This window comes from Pteropus vampyrus, unplaced genomic scaffold (assembly GCF_000151845.1).
Source record: "Pteropus vampyrus isolate Shadow unplaced genomic scaffold, Pvam_2.0 Scaffold6, whole genome shotgun sequence".
NCBI lineage: Eukaryota > Metazoa > Chordata > Mammalia > Chiroptera > Pteropodidae > Pteropus > Pteropus vampyrus.
This window is the reverse complement of record NW_011888787.1, coordinates 7,167,873-7,173,573: the sequence shown is the minus strand read 5'-3', so window position 1 is coordinate 7,173,573 and position 5,701 is coordinate 7,167,873. Positions and strand designations below refer to the sequence as shown.

Below are 5,701 nucleotides of genomic sequence, written 5' to 3'. Positions count from 1 at the left end.
AAAGTGATATGAAGAAATATCTCAACTAGCTTTTTAAAAAATGCATGGGAGACAAATACATTATGATCTCATTTATATGTAGAATCTTTAAAAACTGACCTCAGATACAGAGTACAGATTGCTGGTGGCCAGAGGTTTGGGTCGGGGAGTGGGAGAAATGTGTGAAGGTGGTTAAAGGTACGAATTTCCACTTTTAAGATGAATGAGTCCTGGGGATGTAACATATAGCGTGGTAACTATAGTTAATACCATATCACATATTTGAAAGGTGCTAAGAAAGTAGACCTTAAATGTTCTCTTCACAAGAAAAAAACTTGTAACTTTGAGGTGATGGATGTTTACTAAACTCATTGTGGTAATCATTTTGCAATCATTGACTTGTGCATCTTAAACTAATACAACGTGATATGTCAATTATATCTCAATAAAACCGGAAGAAATTAAAAACAAAAAAAAATGTTTTAAATTCGTGCAAGTACAATTAAAAAGAAATACACTAAAATATTAGTGGGAGTTTGGGTGATTTTACTTTTCTGCTTTTCAGTACTTTATACTTTTTGGTACAAATTAATAATTAAGAGGGAAAATACAGAAAGTATAAGAGAGCAAATAGAACCGTAGTTTAGACAAGGATATTGGGATACTCAAAAAGACAATCTGTGAACAGAATAGCAATGTCTGATGAAACCTAGAGGACGGAACTCCAACGACAAGTTTGTCAAAGTTGTCTCGACACTGCCAGTGGAGAGCGAGGCAGACACATCAGAACCAAACGACACTCATTAAAAACATCCGTTCATCTTCTCCCATCCTTACTTCAATTCAACGCTTACCAAGCAAAATCACGGTTTTAATGGGCTTCCATACATGTTCTAATAGAATGCTGCTCGTTACACCAACAGGCTCCCTATGCCATCCCAGTTTATACATCCGTCTCCTGTGAGATTGTTGGCGGGAGTTAGTTCTGGAGCAATCGGTCAATTCTTGGTGCCCTGATAAGATCAAATTTCTGGACCTGCAAAGCTGAGGACTGGCTTCTGAGCTGCGGTAACCACGCCACATAAAGTCTGGGACCACAGACCCCACTAGAACAACCACCCATGCCTTGCCTCTCTCTCACTGTTACTGCTCTTACATTGAGACCTCCACTGCCACTCCTTTCCGGGCTTTCTAAGAGGTACTTTCTTTATTCTCAGGGGAAGACAGCATGGGAGGAAATCAATCCAAACCTGACCCCAACATTGGTAAGTTCAGGACAGAAACCATTACCTGTCTCGCTGCCAGGTTAAAATGGACTGGAATACCTAGAAACTGTGCTGAAAGGCTGCAATGACACAACATTTCTGAAGTTGGAAGAATCAGATTTTACCATGATGCAGAATCTAATGGCAAGAAAAGTGAAAAAGGGAACCAGAGAGAACTGTCTGACCTTCCAAATTTGTATAAAGGTGTCTCTGTGCTCGGTATTAGCTCAGCTGGGTAGTTTATGGGAATCGTTCGCTTCCCTTACTCCCCGCCACCCCCCATCTCTGGTATAGGTATAAGGAAAACTCACTGTGGCCGCCTTTGGCCAGGCACTGTGAATAGCTGCCCAGCAAACGAATGAAGAAACCGAGATAAAAGGCAGCAGGTTCCAAGGTCAGACTCCCAAGGACCTTGGGAAATACTAGTTCTGGGATTCACTTTTGGGTCTGTACCTGCTGGCCTTGAGATTCTCTGCTTAAATCCAAGGGAGTTTATCTCCCTAGAGGACCTATTAAAATCTTTGAGGGAGATGTTTTTGTTTGTCAAGGGACATGTGGAGCTACAGAAACACCACGCTCGTCTTTCATTTGTGTAGCTGATGGTTTTAATTTTCATGTAAAGGATCTAAGGAACAACATCCTCTCCATTTGCAGAGCTGTAGCCCCATCGGTGATCTCCATGGGTTGGATAGGGTGGGGCACCTGGGGACACGTAAGCTCACGTGTCCCCAGGAAAGATCACGAGGAGTGGTATATACACTAATCCCCTTCATGTTCTCTCATAGACAGACAAAGCCCAACAGCCCCAGCAATTACCCCTACACCTTGCCCTTCCAACTACGGCAAGTAAGTGAGCATTCTCCCACCCATTCTATCTTGTACCACATGGCATTTGATTTTGTGTTGACAGCTTTACCTTCTGGACTTGGGGAGGGAAGTTTGGGGAGAAGGGACTAGAAACAGTGGAATAACTAATTCAGTTTTTTTGTTTTTTTTTTTTTATCTTCATAGTGTTTTTCTTCACCTGGGGACCCCTAAGTCTCAAAATATCCATGAATCCCCTAAGTTTATAGGTAAAGTTTGCTGTGTGGGACAGCCTATGAACATGTTTTTTTTAATCACATACCATATTATATTAGTTTCAGGTGTACAACATAGCGATTAGACATTTATATAACTTACTAAGTGATCACCCCGATAAAGTCTAGTTACTATCTGACACCATACATAATTATTATAATATTATTAACTATATTCGCTATACTGTACTTTGCATCCCTGGGACTATTTTGTAATTGCCAATTTGTACTTCCTGATTCCCTCACCTTTTCTACCCATCCCCCCAAACCCTCTCTCATCTGGCAACCATCAGTTTGTTCTCTTCACCTATGAGTTTATTTATGTTTTGTTTGTTTGTTTGTTTAGATTCGACATATAAGTAAAAATCATAGTATTTGTCTTTTTCTATCTGACTTATTTTACTTAGCATATTACTCTCCAGGTTCATTCATGATGTGAATGGCAAGATCTCACTCTTTTTTATGGCTGAGTAAAATTCCATTGTATAAATAAATGTACCACATCTTTATCCATTTGTCTATCGATGGGCAATAGGTTGCTTCCATATCTTGGCTATTGCAAATAATGCTGCAACGAACATAGGGATGCGTATCTCTTTGAATTATAATATTTTTTGTTTTGGATTTCTTTGGATACTAAGAAGTGAGATTGCTGGGTCATAAAATAGTTCTATTTTTAATTTTTTGAGGAACCACCATACTGTTTTCCATAGTGGCTGCACCCATTTTTAATCCCACCAACAGTGCACGAGGGTTTCCTTTTCTCCACATCCTCACCAACACTAGTTGCCTGTTGCTTTATTGATGACAACCATTCTGACGGGTGTGAGGTGGTATCTCATTGTGGTTTTAATTTGCATTCTCTGATGATTAATGACCTTGAGCATCTTTTCATATGTCTATTTGCCATCTGTATGTTCTCTTTGAAGAAATATCTGTTTAGATCCTCTGTCCATTTTTTAACGGGATTTTTTTTTCTTTTTTTTTTTTTGGTGTTAAATTATATAAGTTCCTTATGCATTTTGGATACTAACCCTTTATCAGATGTATCGTTAGTGGGTATCTTCTCCCATTCAAGAGGTTGTCTTTTCGTTTTGTTGATGGTTTCCTTTGCTGAGCAAAGACTCTTTAGCTTGATGTAATTCCATTTGTTTATATTTCCTTTTATTTTCCTTGCCCAAGGAGACATCCAAAAAAAATTGTTTTTACTAAGAAAAATGTCAAAGAGCTTACTGCCTGTATTTTCTTCTAGCAGTTTTATGGTTTGAGATCTTACTTTTAGTCTTTAATCCATCTTGAGTTTATTCTTATATATGATGATTTTATTTCATTCTTTTGCGTGTGTCTGTCCAGTTTTTCCAACACCATTTATTGAAGAGACTGTCTTTATCCCTACTGTATATTCTTGCCTCCTTTGTCATAGATTAATCGACTGTATGGGCATAGGTTTATTTCTGGGTTCCCTAATCTATTCCATTGTGTCTGTTTTTTGCCTGCACCATGCTATTTTGATTACTATAACTTTGTTGTATAGTTTGATATCAGGTAGTGTGATACCTCCAACTTTGTTCTTCTTTCTGAAGATTGCTTTGGCTATTCGAGGCCTTATTGTTCCATATAAATTTTAAGATTGTTTGTTCTAGTTCTGTGAAAAAATGCCATTGATATTTTGATAGGAATTGCACTGAACCTGTAGATTGCTTTGGGTAGTATGGGCATTTTAACGATGTTAATTCTTCCGCTCTGTGAACATGGTATCTTTCTATTTATTTTCATCTTCTTCAGTTTCTTTCCTCAATATCTTATAGTTTTCTGAGTACAGGTCTTTTGCCTCCTTGGTTATTCCTAAGTATTTCATTCTTTTTGATGCAATTGTAAATGAGATTATTTTCTTAATTTTCTTTCTGATAGTTTGTTATCAGTATATAAAAGGCAACTGACTTCCGAATATTAATTTTGTATCCTGCTACTTTACTGAGTTCATTTATTAGTTCTAATAGTTTTTCATGGATTCTTTAGGGTTCTGTACACATGGTATTATGTTGTCTATAAATAATGACAGTTTTACTTCTTCCTTTCCAATTCAGATGTCTTTTATTTAAATTTCTTGCCTAATTGCTGTGGCTAGGACTTTTAATACTATGTTGAATAAAAGTGCTGAAAGTACACATCTTTGTCTTGATCCTGATATTAAAGAAAAAGCTTTCAGCTTTTCACCATTGAGTAAGATGTTAGCTATGGGTTTGTTATATATAGACTTTATTATGTTGAAGTGTGTTCCCTCTATTCTCATTTTGCTGAAATTTTTTTTTTTATCATAAATGGATGTTAGATTTTATCAAATGATTCTTCTGCCTCTATTGATATGATCATATGGTTTTTTATCCTTCATTTTGTTTATTAATTGGTTCGTAGCTATTGGACCAGGCTTGTATCCCAGGAATAAATCCCAATCGATCATGGTGTATGATCTTCTTTAATGTATTGAATCTAATTAATAAAAATGTGCTCAGCCCACCCCCTCTGCAAACAGAGGATTCGAATCCCTTCTTCTCTCCCTACCCTCCTGACCCTCCACCTTACTCACCTGCAGCACCTCCTCACACTCCACCCCTTCACCCAAGATTAAATGGAGAGGCTTCTGATTGCTCCAGATCCCGTTGGTCAATTTTGTTTGCTAATATTTTGTTGAGGATTGTTACATCTATGCTCATCAAAGATATTGGCCTAAAATTTCTTTTTTTTGTCCTGCCTTTGTCTGATTTTAGTATTGGGTGGTCTTGTAAAGTGAGTTTGGGAGCCTTCCCTCCTCTTTGATTTTTTTGAATAGTTTGAGAACTATGAAAATTTCTTAAGGGGGAAGAGAGCCCACAGCTTTCATTGAAGTCTCAAATGGATCTGGAACACTCATGCAAAAAGTTGAAAATCAGTGTGTGAGCATGAAAGTTAAAAACCAGCTTGACAGCTGTTTCAGAGGTTTACCCGTAGGTGGAAAAGTTGCACTCTGGTCGTTAGGAAAGGCCTTCAAAAAGCACAGCAGGTTATCTGCTCCCTTTCTTTGCCACAACAGCAGAGAACTGCCTTTGGTCATAGCCTTTTTTGCTGGGATTCTGCTGGCACTGCTGTTGATGGCCCTTGTCTTCATCATAAGGAGCTACAGAAAATGTAAGTGGCCTCTAAGAAATGGGACAGCTCTTCTTTCTCTGCCATTAAGAACAGAGCCTTGAGTGAATGGCAGGAGGGAGGGGATAAAAATGTGCTCAGCCCACCCTCTCTGCGGACCAAAGATTCAAATCCCTTTTTCTCTCCCTGCCCTCCTGACCCTCCACCTTTTCCACCTGCAATAGCTCCTCACATCCCACCCCTTCACCCAAGATT

At 38.4% G+C, this 5,701-nt stretch overlaps 1 long non-coding RNA gene across 1 annotated transcript; it reads left to right on the top strand.

The window, feature by feature from the left end:
• Positions 1 to 37: 37 nt before the first annotated feature.
• LOC105296896 lies at positions 38 to 5,695 on the top strand. The gene is made up of 5 exons (XR_002782429.1): positions 38 to 1,047; positions 1,197 to 1,244; positions 2,030 to 2,090; positions 2,256 to 2,317; positions 5,394 to 5,695. It is a non-coding gene; the product is annotated as an uncharacterized LOC105296896 (long non-coding RNA).
• Positions 5,696 to 5,701: the final 6 nt, after the last annotated feature.